This window comes from Panthera uncia (assembly GCF_023721935.1).
Source record: "Panthera uncia isolate 11264 chromosome D3 unlocalized genomic scaffold, Puncia_PCG_1.0 HiC_scaffold_8, whole genome shotgun sequence".
Taxonomy (NCBI): Eukaryota; Metazoa; Chordata; class Mammalia; order Carnivora; family Felidae; genus Panthera; species Panthera uncia.
Window position 1 is genome coordinate 40,781,949 of NW_026057586.1, and position 15,941 is coordinate 40,797,889.

Consider the following 15,941-nt stretch of genomic DNA (forward strand, 5'->3'; position numbering starts at 1 on the left):
GATTGCTCAGGTGTGGGAATCAGAAACTCCAGGGGTGTGGCTCGGGAATCTGTATTTTAACAAACTCTGCTGATGATTCTGATACGTGCCAAAGTTTGAGAACCAAGGGCCTAAGCTAGTTTTTTTTTTTTCTTTTTTTAAAAAAAATATTTTTATTGAGATATCATTGACATATAAGATTGTGTAAGTTTAAGGTGTACAGAGTGTGTTGGTTTGATACATTTATATGTCACAATGTGATCACGTCTATAGCATTAGCTAATACATCTATCACATCACATAGTTGTTTTCTCTTTTTGTTGTGGGAGCAATAAGACCTAGTCTCTTAGCAGTTTTGAGTTTATCATACAATATTGTTGCCCATAATCGCTATGCTGAGCATTAGATCTCTAGGAATTATTTATCTAATGGTTGCAAGTTTGAACCCAGAACATTTTTCCAGTTCCCTTACTCTCCAGCCCTGAATAACCACAATTCTACTCTCTGTTTTTCACCAGGTCAGCATTTTTTTTTTTTTTTTTAGATTCTACATATAAGTGATATCATACAGTATTTGTTTGTCTCTGACTTATCTCACTTAGCAGAATGGCTTCAAGGTCCATCCTTGTCATAAAGGGCAAGGTTTTCTCCTTTCTTATGGTTGAATAATATTCCATTTATATATAATCACATCTTCTTTTATCCGTTTGTCTATTGATGGACACTTATTTTTTTTGTTTTGTTTTGTTTTGTTTTTTTAAAGGTTATTTATCTATTTTGAAAGAGAGAGAGAGAGCATGAGCTCTTTTAGATTTTTGGATATTAACTCCGTGGCTGGAAATATTTTCTCTTATTCTGTAGGTTGCCTTTTCGTTTTTTTGAAAGTTTCTTTTCCTGTGCAGAAGCTTTTTAATTTTATGTAGTCCCACTTGTTGATTTTTGCTTTTGTTTCTTGTGCTTTGGTGTCATATCTAAAAATTTATTGCCGAGACCAATCAAGGAGATTCTCTCATATGTTTGCTTCTAGGACTTTTACAGCCTAAGTCTTTAATCTATTTTGAATTAATTTTTTGTGAATGGTGTAAGATAGAGGTCCACTTTCATTTTTCTGCATGTGATTGTCCAGTTTTTCCATCACCATTTGTTGAAGAGTTCTTTTTTTAAATTTAAAATGTTTTATTTATTTTTGAGAGAGAGAAAGAGATAGAAACAGAGCATGACTAAGGGAGGAGCAGAGAGAGAGGGAGACACAGAATCTGAAGCAGGCTCCAGGCTCTGAGCTGTCAGCCCAGAGCCCAACATGGGGCATGAACCATGAGATCATGACCTGAGCCGAAGTCAGACGATCAACCAACTAAGCAACCCAGACGCCCCTGCTGAAGAGATCTTTCTGCTCCCATTGGATATTCTTGGCTCCCTTGCAATATTAGTTGACCATAAATTCAAGGGGCTGTTTCTGGTCTCTCAATCCATTTCTATTTTTATATGTGTCTGTTCTTATGCCAGTATGATACTGTTTTAAGTACTAGCTTGAAGTATCATTTGAAATCATGAAGTGCGATGCCTCTAGGTTTGATTGTCTTTCTCATGATGGCTTTGACTTTTGGGGTCTTTTGTAGATCAATACAAATTTTAGAAATTTTTTACTTATTTCTGTGAAAAATGCCATTGGAATTTTAATAGGGATTGCATTGAACCTATAGATGGCTTTGAATAGTATGGACATTTTACTATTAATTCTTTGAATCCATAAACACAAGATACCTTTCCATTTGTTTGTGTCATCTTCACTGTCTTTCATCAAAGTCTTATAGTTTTATTGTGCAGATTTTTCACTTTCTTGGGTAAAAACAATTTTTTTTGAGAGAGAGAGTGTGTGTGAGCAGGGGTGGGGGAGGGGCAGAGGGAAATGGATAGAGAGAATCGTTATATTTCTTTTTTTTTTTTAAGTTTATTTTGAGAGAGGGAGAGAGAGAGAGCATAAGCAGGGGAGGCGCAGAGAGAGAGGGAGAGATAGAATCCCAAGCAGGATCCATGCTGTCAGTGCAGAGGCCAACACAGGTCTCGATATTACAAATGGTGAGATCATGACCTGAGCAGAAATCAAGAGTCGGGCGTTTAATGGACTGAGGCACTCAGGCACCACAGGAGAGAGAGAATCTTAAGTAGGTTCCACACCCAGCACAGGGCCCAACCTGGGGCTCAATCTCACGACTGTGAGGTCATGTCCTGAGCTGAAATCAAGAGTTGGACGCTTGCTTAACTGACTGAGCCACCCAGGTGACCCACTTTCTTGGCTAAATTCTTAATGCTATTGTGAATAGGATAGTTTTCTTTATTCCTTTTTTAGATGTTTTGTTGTTAATGCATAGAAACACAATTGATTTCTGTATGTTGACTTTATAACCTGCAAGTTTACTGAATTTGTTGATTAGTTCCAACCATGCTTTGGTTTTTTTTTTTACAATTTTTAAATTTATGGGTTTTTTATCATATCAACTGCCATTAAGGACAATTTTACTTCTTCCCTTTTGATGTGGATACCTTTATTTCTTTGTCTTGCCTAATAGCTCTGACTAGGGCTTCCAGTACTGTGTCGAATAAGAGTGGTGAGAGTGAGCATCCTTGTCTTGTTCCTGATCTTAGAGGAAAAGCTTTCAATTTTTCACCATTGAGTATGATGTTAACTCTGGATTTGTTATATATGACCTTTATTATGCTGAAGTATGTTCCTTCTAAATGCAATTTGTTGGAGGTTTTTATCACGAAAAGATGTTGTTATATTTTGTCAAATGCTTTTTCTGCATCTATTGAAATGATCATAAGATTTTAATTTTTCATGCTATTAATGCAGTATCACATTTATTGATTTATGTATTTCTAACCATCCTTGCATCCCAGGGATAAATCCCACTTGGTCGTGGTATATAATCTTTTTAATACGTTGTTGAATTCAGTTTGCTAATATTTTGTTGAGAATTTTTGCATCTATACTTGCTAGGGATATTGGTCTGCATTTTTCTTTTTTCATAGTATCCTTATCTGGTTTTGGTATCAAGGTAATATTGGCCTCAGAAAATGAGTTTAGAATTTCCAAACTCCTTCAAGTTTTAGAAGTATTGGTATTAATTCTTCTTCAAATATTTGGTAAAGTTTGCCAGTGAAGTCATCTGGCCCTGGGGTTTTCTGGGTTCACAAGTTTTTGATTACTGATTCCATTTCCTTAATCATTATTGTTCTATTTAGATTTCTTATTTCTTCCCAACTCAGTCTTGGTAGATTTTATGTTTCTAGGAATTTATCCATTTTTTTTCTAGGTTATTCAATTTGTTGGCATGTAACTGTTTACAGTTGTCTGTTATGATCCTTTGTTTTTTGTATCAGTTGTAGTATCCCCTCTTTAATTTCTGACTTTATTTATTTAAGTCTTCTCTCTTTTTTCTTAGTTTAGCTGAAGTTTTGTCGATATTGTTTATGTTTTCAAAAAAACCAGCTCTCAGTTTTGTTGATTTTGTTTATTACTTTTCTGATTTTGATTTCATGTATTTCTGCTCTGATCTTTGTCATGTCTTTTCTTCTGCTAACTCTAGGCTTAGTTTGTTATTCTGTTCCAAGTTCTTGAGGTGTGAAATTAGTTTGTTTATTTGAGATCCTTCTATTTTATTAATATATGGATTTACCACTATACATTTCCCTATCAGAACTGCTTTGGTAGCATCCCATAGATGTTGGTATGTTGTGTTTCCATTTTCATTAATTTTGAGATTTTCTTACTTCCCTTTTTATTTCTCTTCTGACCCATTGGTTGCTCAAGAGTGTGTTGTTTAATTTTCACATATTTATAGATTTTACAGTTTTCCTCTTATTGTTGATTTCTAGTATCATATCATTCATTGTGAACAGTAAATATAATTGGTATGATTTCAATATTCTTAAATTTCCTAACAAATTTTGGTAGCAAATTTGTGTTGTGTCCTATCATATGGTCCTTCCTGAAAAAATGATGTATGCACTTGAGAGGAATGTGTATTCTGCTTCTGTTGGGTGGAATGTTTTATAAATATTTGTTAGGTTCATTTTGTCTAATGTATGATTTAACTCCAGTGCTTCCTCATTGATTTTCTTTCTGCATAATCTATCCATTGCTGAAAGTGGGATATTGAAGTCCTCTACTATTACTGTGTTGACTATTTCCTCTTCAGATCTGTTAGTAATTGTTTAGTAAAGTTAGGTGCTCCAATGTTAGGTGCATATATATTTACTACTGTTTTATCTGCTGGATGAATTAACCCCTTTACCACTGTATATTGACTTTCTTTGTCTCCTGTTACTATTTTTAGCTTAAATTCTATTTTGTCTTATGTGATTTTTCTCACTCTACCTCTTTTGCTTTTGTAGTTCAGCCTAAAGGATTAGGCGGTTGAGAAGCAGGCAGTTTGCAGAGGATCTTTGATCTTTTAACCTCCAGTGATTTTTTTTTTTTTTCTAAAAAAGATGGGGATAAATTAGCTAACAACACCTTGTGCAAACAGCAGATATCAAATGACTATGATTGGTTTCAGTAATATAGTCCTAACATCCACTGGTAAACACTTTACTAGTTGTACATTTATATCTATTCTATCTGGTGACAGCTTAATTGCAGAACCTTAAGTCCACTGCTGACATTCTAGGTTTCAGTATTTTTATTCATTGTGTGAATATAGTGAGAAAGCATTTTATGTTTTCTTTATATAATTCTGACAATTTGATTATTTGCAAGACAGAATCATTTAACAAGGACATATATTAAAACAACATGTTTTAGTCAGGTTCAATTTCCATATAGAAATCAGAAATTCAAACTTAAAATATTATATGAAAATCTTGGAAAATGTACATTGCACTCTCCCTCTCTTCATAACATTATTCTCCTTTTGTTAATGATTCAAAATCAACATTATGAACAAACATCGTTCTATATATGTACTTAACTCTCCTACTTGGCTGTTTCTAATCATCATTAGATTTGAAATCAAATTAATAAAGCTTCTTTACAAGTGTGTAAAGTAAAAGTAAACAGGATCCAAAAGAATCTTCAATGCATAAAGTGCATGAATTGTAAGTTCATTGATTTTAGGATATCTATTCAACAACTTCCTTATTGATCTTCTCACTAATTATTGTTAAGTAAGAATTCTGATAGAAAAAACAAGTATTAAATGATACTATAAAGAAAGTAAATCCCTTTGGAAAGTAGGAGGCTAAATTATTTAAAAAATAAGTCCTTTCCTGATTTTTAAAACAATTTTACTTACAATCTGACATTTTGGAAGAACTGCAAATCTGTGAATCACTGTAAATTTGACCTTCTATCAAGTGGACTCACCAGAAGAGACCATTTATGTAGTTAGAAACTACTAAATCTAAACTACTAAATCTATTTTGAAGAACTTTGTATTCATTTGGCAATTATATGTCTCACTTAATCCAAAACTTACTGAACTAATGAACATAGGTTGCCTTTTCCTTTCTCAGAGAAGTGAGACAAAGCCTGTATTATTTCTACATATTCACTCTGTCGTTCCAGCATGTCTTTGGTTAGGTTTGACTCACTAAACATAAAGGGCCATCTTTCATTACTGAAAAAAAGTCTTGTTTAAACAGAGCATTGTTAATCCTGTTTAGTTGAAACAGGAGGGTATCTGGATGACTGTTGTGTTATTTTTTTTTACTATGCATTCATACTTATGAGTCATAACTAGGAGTCACAGCATGGCGTCTTTATACTATCAAAAATATATAAATAAATAAATAAACTGAGGTAGGAAACAATTTATGATGAAAAATAGATAATATTTTAAGCAATGCATTGTTATTCATTATGGGATATACTGCAAGAGTATTTTAATTCTCACAAGTTTATGGACAATACAGTGTTTTATAATGTTCAGCAAATGAGTTAATTCTTGGAGGTAGTTTTGCCTCATCAACAAACTGTACATTTTAGTTAAGGTATTTGAGTTTAGAAGATCTTTTCCATACCTCTTTGTTATCATTATTTTTTTGAAGTTTATTTATTTATTTTAAGAGAGAGAGAGAGCATGTGTATGGAGGGGCAGAGAAAAAGGGAGAGAGGTCATTTCAAGCAGGTTCCACACCATCATGGGGCTCAAACTAATAAACCCTGAGATCATGACCTGAGTCATGAGTCAGACGCTTAACTGACTGAGCCACCAAGGCACCCCTATCATTATTTTTTAATACATTTCCAAGTTTCACTTTTCTCTTCGACCCAATGGTGATAGTGTAATATTTGTTTATCTTGTTCCAGGAAATTTCTTAGATAGAGGATTATTTATACATATAATATGGTCATAGATTCCTCACACGATATAACTGGCCAAACAGACCAATAGATCGACACTATTATAAATAAAACAAAGAAACCGATTAAAGTTAAAGCAAAGTTATAAGGAAGTTGACTGCTTACTATTGACTTGTCTAGGTATTTGGCCTATAAGATTCTGTCATATCTATTCCTCAAGTGCAACATGATCTGCCTTGTGGTGTTACAGTTGAACAAAGCACATGGGTTTGAACTACACAGATCCATTTTTATGTGTATTTTCTGATAAATACAGTACAGTTCTGTAAACATATTTTCTCTTCCTTATAATTTTATTAATATTTTCTTTTCACTAGGTAGCTTTATTGTTAGAATACAGTATATGTGACATATAACATACAGACTATCTGTTAATTGACTTTATATTATTGGTAAAGCTTTCAGTCAACAATAGGCTATTAGTAATTAAGTTTTTGGGGACTTAAAAGTCATATGCTGATTTTCAACTGTATTGGTTTCCCTAACCTTCTCATTGTTTAAGGGTCAACTGTATTATGATTACTAATCAAAAATAAAATAAATCATCACAATAAAGTAATAATAAAAGAGCCATACAACATGCAAAATAATGAACCTGGATCACTTTCTTATGCCATACACAAAAATAAACTCAAAATGGATGAAAGACCTAAATGTGAGACAGGAAATCATCAAAACCCTAGAAGAGAAAACAGGCAACAACCTTTTTGACCTGAGCGGAGCAACTTCTTACTCAACATATCTCCAAAGGCATGGGAAATAAAAGCAAAAATGAACTATTGGGACCTCATCAAGAGAAAAAGCTTCTGCACTGCAAAGGAAACAATTAACAAAACTAAAAGGCAACTGACAGAATGGGAGAAAATATTTGCAAACGACATATCGGATGAAGGGTTAGTATCCAAAATCTATAAAGAAGTTACCAAACTCAATACCAGAAAAACAAATAACCCATTGAAGAAATGGGCAGAAGACATGAATAGACAGACACGTTTCCAAAGAAGACATCCAGGTAGCCAACAGACACATGAAAAGGTGCTCAACATCACTCATCATCAGGGAAATACAAATCAAAACCACATTGAGATACCACCTCATACCGGTCAGAGTGGATAAAGTTAACAACTTAGGAAACAACAAATGTTGGAGAGGATGTGGAGAAATGGGAACCCTCTTGCACTGTTGGTGGGAATGCAAACTGGTGCAGCCACTCTGGAAAACAGTGCGAAAGTCCCTCAAAAAATTAAAAGAGAACTACCCTATGACCTAGCAACAATACTACTAGGAATTTATCCAAAGGATACGGGAGTGCTGATCTTAGGGGCACATGTACCCCAATGTTTATAGCAGTGCTTTCAACAATAGCCAAATCATGGAAAGAACCCAAATGTCCATCGACTGATGAATGGATAAAGAAGATGTGACTTATATATACAATGGAATACTCCTTGGCAATGAGAAAGAGTGAAATCCTGCCTTTTGCAACAACTTGGATGGAACTGGAGGGTATTATGTTAAGTGAAATAAGCCAGTCAGAGAAAGACAGATATCATATGTTGTCACTCATATGTGGAACTTGAGAAACTAAACAGAAGAGCATGGGGGAAGGGAAGAGGAAAAAATAGTTTCAAACAGAGAGGGAGGCAAAAACATAAGAGACTCTTAAATACAGAGAACAAACTGAAGGTTAATGGGGGGGAGGCTGGGGGAGATGGGAAAATGGGTGATGGGTTGAGGAAGGTACTTGTTGAGATGAGCACTGGGTGTTGTATGTAAGTGATGAATCACTGGAATCTACCTCCAAAACCAAGAGCATACACTGTATATTAGCTAACTTGACAATAAATTATATTAAAAAATAAAGAAACTATAAAATATAGTTAAAAATTGAAAATAATAATGAAAGAACCATAGAATAAATCAATTTATAGATCTTTTTAAAATAGTACACACACCTTTTGGGATGAGCACTGGGTGTTGTATGGAAACCAATTTGACAATAAATTTCATATATTGAAAAAATAAAAAATAAAATAAAATAAAACAGTACACAAAGTGTCAGAATTAACGCAAGAAAAAAAAACACCTAGCCATATACTAATAAAATATTAGTGATTACCTAATATAAAATATATTATTTTTTAAATTTCTTCAATGAGGGGCATCTCAGTAGATCAGTCAGTTGATCATCTGGCTCTTGGTTTTAGCTGAGGTCATAATCTCTCAATTTGTAAGATTGAGCCTTGTGTTGGGCTCTGAGCTAACTGTGCAGGGCCTACTTAGGATTCTCTCTCTCTCTCTCTCTCTCTCCCTTAAAATGAATAAACTTTAAAAAATAATAAAATAAAATTTCTTCAATGATATTAATAAAATACTGTATAATTTCACTGGATTGTGTGCCACTCCTAGTAATATGTAGCATTAGGATCAAATATATATGTACATATATATACATATATATAATTTATGACATGATAAAAGGAAGGGGAAAAAAGAAGGAATTATTCATTTAACCAACAAAAATTTATTGCATTTATAATGGATGCCAGGAAATGTTCAAAGACCAACACAATCTTATCCTCACACTCGTTTTTTTTAGTCACAAAAAACACTGTGCAAGAGGAAAATTAATAATTTGAAACTAATTTTTTATGAATTAAATTAGGAAAATGCCAGAATTGTGGGTAGAGTGGGTTAGGGCAGAAAGTAGGGGAAGTAAAAAAATTCTAAAGGTTTCCTTTTTGGTGTAAGAGATAAATGTACAAATTGTTGGGGGAGGGGGTATAAGAATTATTTAATTTAAATTGACAATAGAGAAATATTATGTATGACTCTTAAAAATAGAAAAATAATCATAGGGCATATTAGAAAAGTATCATAGACTTTACAATTAAAAATCAGGGGGAGAAAAAGGAATGAACATTTTCCACTTCTTCTGGAACTTAAGATGGCAGGCACACATAAAGTTAGAAACTGCCTGGTTTGGCCATGTGACTAAGCTGTCACGAGTAGACTGAATGGAAGTAATGTGTAAATGGGGCACCTGGGTGGCTCAGTTGGTTGAGCATCTGACTTCAGCTCAGGTCATGATCTCATGGTTCATGAGTTTGAGCCCCTCATCGGGCTCTATGTGGACACCTCAGAGCCTGGAGCCTACTTCAGATTCTGTGTCTCCCTCTTTCTCTGCCCTCCCCTACCTGCACTCTATTTCTGTCCCTCTCCCTCAAAAATAAATAAACATTTAAAAATGTTTAAAAAAGAAGTAATGTGTAAATTTCTGCCGTAATTTAAACAACAATTGCCTGCTTTGATATTTCTGTTCCTACAGGTTGGATACATACATGTTCATATACCAGCTTTGGCTATAAAGTTAAGAATAAAATCTGAGCTTTGACAAAACAACAAAATGGAAGGATCTTGTGTGCCTGGAGGGCTATGTGGAACACAGTCACCCTGGAAACCTGAATTGCTCATTTGGGGGCTAGTATGTATAAAAGAAATAAATGTATATTTTAATAAAGCTGTTATATTTTTGGATCTCTATTACTAATAGTTTAGCTTTTGCCGTAACATTAGAGAAATTAGTACTGGAAGTGGGATGCAGCCATCACAAAACCAGAAAAGATGTGATGCTGACTTGAAGATCAAGAAATATACATTGAGGATGAAGACACGGTAGACTGGAAGATGGTTACTTACCCTCGTTCACATGTAGGAAACATTTGGTAAAAATATTACTTGTGATGATTTACAAGACAAATTTCCCACTGAGCTTGTACCTCTAGCTGAAGTAGTAGGATATTTTCAGATAGATAAAGTGAGAAGGATGGTTATAACACAGAAGTCTTAAAAGAGATATACTCAAGACTAAAATTAATATGTATATGTATATGTATGTATAGGTGTGTGTGTGTGTGTGTGTGTGGTTATTAGAAAATTCAACATATTATAAGCAAATAAACCTGCAGATTACTGCTTTTAAGGGATTGTGTTACCAAATAAGCCATCAGCATGGCCTATGAAAGCAAAATTGTGAAGCCCGAAGCTGTCCTCAAGGAATGCATACTACTAACAATCACTTACAAGTTGCCAGGGAGTATAAGAGAAAAGAACCAGTTTCCAGACGGCAAGTTCAGAAGCCAACAAGGACCATGGACAGAAGAGCCACTCTCAAAGAGCAGAACCGGGGATAGCCAAATGGACCAACCAAGAACCTACTTCACTGCCAGTACAAACAGACAAACAACTCTGCCTATCAGAGTGAAATTGCTCTAGATCATTCTCTCCAGTGTGTTTCTCATGCTTTCTTTTCCAAATTGGAGTTTCTATTGCAGTTTACCCTCATCCTGCTTCAAAGGTTCTGGGACCAATTCTAATGTGTATGTGTGGGGATTTCCTCCACACCACCAAACAATGTCCAGGACATTAGCTGGGTGTGCTACAGTTCACCCCAATTCTGAGACTACATGGAGATACGGTCAGATTCCACAGGTTAAGGGCTCAGTCCTACAAGACTTCCCCCTCCCCCCTCAGATGTCAGTCTCATGCCCAGGTTATCATCACCTGTGCTTCTGACCAACTAGCTAGAGCTCAGAGTTTCCAATGTCCCAGTTCCCTGGGTTAGATTAATTTGCTAGAACGGCTCACAGAACTCAGAGAAATATTTTACTTACTAGATCATCAGTTTATTATAAACAGATATAATTCAGGAATAGCCAGATGAAAGAGATGCATAGGGCAGAGAATGTGGAAAGAGACACTAAGCTACCATATTCAACCAGGCACGCCATTATCCTGAAATCTCCATGTGTTCAACAATCCAGAAGCTTTCTGAATCTTGTCCTTTTGGGCTTTTATGGAGGCTTCCATAGGCAGTCTTCCATAGACATATTGATTAACTCTTTGACCATTGGCAGTGAATTTAACCTCCAGCCTAACTCCCCAAAGGTCAGGGGTGGGACTGAATGCAAGTTCCCTTGGCAATGAGCCTCCACCCTTAGATGCTTTCCAAAAGTAACCTCATTAACAAAACTTAATTGTGGAAAGGAGCTTGTTATGATTAACCTGACACTCATCACACCTTTATGGCTTTGAAACGATCCTAGGAACTGAGTACAAGAGACCAAATGTTATGACAAAGGATGTTCCTATTGCTCTTACTGCTCAGGAACTTCCAAGGCTTTGGAGGGAGCTATGAGCCAGGAACCATGGACAAAGACCAAATACATAAGGTAATGGAATTGTATGATACAAATCACAATATCGCACAACTCCACTATTATTTATTTAGTAAAGGGGGTGTAGGAGGAAGATGCCATATTGACTTGATGAAGAAGAATATGCTTCAACCAGAGATCCTGAACTTTGAGCTGGATGAAATAACTGAACTGGATTTGGAATTATGTCCAAAATTACATCCAAAAATCCTTGGAAAGGAGAAAAGTATGTTCTTTTTGTAGAAAGAAATTTACATCTAAATAGATGACTAGAGCCAACTATTGTGTCAGTGGCTGTTAATTGTCCACCAAATTCCATTCTCCCTTCTTATGGAGTAATACATTGTAAGTTGAGCATATGGTTTCCTTGGCCAAGATTACATTTCTCGGTGTCCTTGCAGATAATAATGTGATGTGACTGCATTCTTGCCAATGCCATGTGAGTATAATTGCTAAGGACAATTTCTACCTCACTGTTTAAAGATAAGTGATTGCTCTAATTTCCTGTCTTCCCCCCTCCTCCCCCCGCCAACTCCCATGAGCTGGAATACAGATGTGCCCATGACCCAGATTCAACTATTTAGGAGAAAAAATTGCATTAGAGGGTAGCAGGAGAAACTTGGTTTTCTCAAAGACCCTGCAGAACAGAGATGCCCCCATGTATCTGGACCTCTCTTCCCAGTACTGTTAAATGATAGAGAGAAACTTCTGTCTTTGAGCTACTGCATTTTTCAGGTTTCTTTGTAATGGCAGCTTAGCCTTTACTCTAAGTAATGGAAGTGGATATTCAAGCCAAAATTGCAAATGTAAAGGAGAAAGAAAGAAAGAAAGAAAGAAAGAAAGAAAGAAACAATAACCACAAAAGAGTGGTAATAACATCACATTTCCTGAACAAATAAAATCAAGTATGTTCGTTATTTCACTAAATGTGAAAGTACTGCATTGTAAAAAGCAGAAGCAGCAGGTATTAATTAAACAACAAATCTAATTATTTCTTGCTCAAAAGAACATGTATTAAAAAGATGACAAAGAAGGGTAGAAACATAAAGGAGAGCCAACATTACACCAGGAAAATGCAATTGAAGAGGAGGAATGGCAATACTAGTAGTAGGCAAAGGAGAATTCAAGATTCAAAGTATGAAATATAATGGAAAAAGACAACCCATGAAAAAAATATAACATAACAAAGAGGCTAAGATTTACAGACATTGAGAGATTGTGACAAAATCAGAATTATGGAAGGGGTTTAGTATACTAAAAGAAATTTCCATATACCTCAGAATTGCCAGAACACCTAAACAACAAATAAGGAAAGATAGAAGCTATGACTACAGATTGCCCCAACTTACAATGGATCAACTTATGATTTTTCAACTTTATGATGGTGTGAGAGCAATGCCCATTTAGTAGAATCTGTACTTCAATCTTTTGATCCTTCCCAGGGCAAGTGGTGGGATTGTGGACAGTAGCAGAGAGCTACAGCACCCAGGAAGCCACAAGATCACAAGGGTAAACAACCCATATACTTACAACCATTCTGTACCCATACAGCCATTCTGTTTTTCACTTTCAGTACCGTACTTAATAAGTTACACGAGATATCCAAACATTTATTATAAAATAGACTTTGTGGGGGCGCCTGGGTGGCTCATTCACTTTAGTGCCCAACTCTTGATTTTGACTCAGGTCATGATCTCATGGTTTGTGGGACTGAGCCCTGCATTGGGCTCTGCACTGACAGTGCAGGGCCTGCTTGGGATTCTCCCTCTCCCTCTCTCTGTGCTCCTCCCCAACTTGTGTGCTCTCTTGCAAAATAAATGAATAAACTTAAAAATATATATATACTTTGTGTTAGATGATTTTGCCCAACCGTAGGCACATTTAAGGCAGGCTAGACCGAGCTGTGATGTTGGGTAGGTTAGTGTATTAAATGCACTTTTGACTTACGATATTTTCAATTTATGATGAGTTTATTAAGATGTAATCCCATCATAAGTGGAGGAAGGTCTATAGATGAACAGCAAACATGTTTTAGTAGCCAAATAGATCAATAGTCCACTAGTCCAATAACTTACAAACAGAGAATGTGCATTCAATTCTCTTGTCCCTGGAACGTTTAGAAAAACCAGTCACATACTTGGCTATGAATAAAATCTTTTAAAAATCCTCTCCCAAATTATGTGATCACAATCCAGTAACTAAAAATAATGTAAGATTTAAAAACAAACAAAATGTAATTACATCTCATAAAACATTCTTTTTAAAATCCCCATGAATTAAAAGCAAAACCAAAACAGAATTTACAAAGTATGGCAAATGACACAGTAAAACAAAATCAAAGGAAAAGGAAAATGGTAAACTTAATGAAATATTTGCAATGTATATAATATATAAAGTATTAATAGAATAAAGAAAGCTCATACACAATTAATATAAAAAAGGAAAATGAGGACACCTCAGGTGGTTAAGCATTCAAATTTTGGTTTTGTCTCAGGTCATGATCTCACGGTCTTGAGATTGAGCCTGAGGCAGACTCCACACCTACTGACAGATTCTCTGTCTCTGTCTCTGTCTCTGTCTCTGTCTTTGTCTCTCTCTCTCCCCCTTTGCCCCCCTCCCCCCAAAAAAAACAAACAAAAAGAAATAAAGCAACAATGGGATAGCATTTTTCAGCTTTCAGATGGGGAAAATTTTAAAGAATAATAATTGTATGTCTTGGCAGCTTTTTGGAAAACTGGTAGATTTATGGAATGCTACCTTCTCTTTGGAAAGTATCTTGGTAATACCTACCAAAATTTCTTAAATGCATCGTTCTTTTACACAGGTATCTAACTCTTCCAAAGTGTTTTTGTTAGGAAAGAGTAGGTTATATTGCACATACAAACAATCTCAAATCTCAGTAACTTAATGTGATAGAGGTTTTTTGTGCTACATAACAACACAGGCTGACTGGGGAGATTGTTCATTGTAATCACTTAAAGAGCCAGGCTGAGAGAGGACCCATCTACACAGCAGCTCCCACAAACACTCCAAAGGAGGAGGAGGATTTGCCAAGTTCTGCACTGGACCTTAAAATAGCTCTCAGAAGTGACACCTGTCACCTCCACTCACATTTCATCAATCAAAACATGCCACATGGCCATACCTAACCTCAAAACAATCAGAAAGGACAATGCTACTATGTGCCTAACAAGAGAACATTTATGATACTATAAGAATCTATTCTATGGAAATAAAAGCGCCAATATATAAAGATGTGAATTCAATGATGTATCACAATATTGTTTTCCATCACAATAAAACTAGTAACAATCTGAATATCCATCAAAAAGGAAATGGATTATAGGGCACCTGGGTGGCTAAGTCAGTTAAGCATCTGACTCTTGATTTGGGCTCAGGTTATGATCTCACAATTCATTAGTTTGAGCTCTGCATCAGGCCCAGCACTGACAGTGCAGAGTCTGCTTGGGATTCTCTCTCTCTCTCTTTCTCCTTCTCTCTCTCTCTCTCTGCTCCTCCCCTGCTTGCTCTCTCTCTCTCAAAATAAACTTTAAAAAATGATTATATAAAACCAGTGAAAACTTCACTCTCTGTCCCCTTTTGGGGAGGGCTACCCCTGCCTTAGGGGGTCACTGGGCAGATAGCAGGCTTCTCACTCGCTGCAGTGTTGGAACAATAAAATGTGATGCCTGGGGTCCCCTTCCCCGCCCAGGGAGCTGCCCATGGCTTTTTTTTTTTTTTTATGAATCTGGTGTTTGGGTAGTCAGAGGAGAAGATGACTCCACTTCAGTGCAAATCCCCTTTTCCAGGAGCCAAGATTCAAAAGAAAAGGGTGCTCAGACTTTGTTAAACACATCTGCTTTGTGTAAATAAATGTTTACAATTTTATATCAAAGCATGGGAGTTTCTGACTGTATATTTTTTACTTTTATAGATTTTGAAACTATGATCATTTATATATGTGTTTGTGGGAGCTATGATAAGTTTTATGGCAAACAATTGGTATTGTTAATCTTTTATTGTCATCAAAAAACATAAAAATCCTATTAATCTCTTGTATTTCCGTTAACTCTGATATACACCAAAAATAAATCTTACTTTTCTTCTTTTATCATTATAAAATAATAAAGGTATTTTGCTAGTATGGAAAAAAAAAGAAATGATATATACATATTATGGGATATAACCCAGCTATTTATCTGGCTGAATATATTTGTATTGGATGCTTGCTCGAGATGTGTTATATGGTAAAAAACACTTGAATAGAATGTACATAGTATGATACTAATTTTGTAAAAACACACAACAGTGACAAAAAGGTCTACATAACTATATATATGTTCATGTGTGCATGGAGAAAACTGTGGAAGAATAGATAC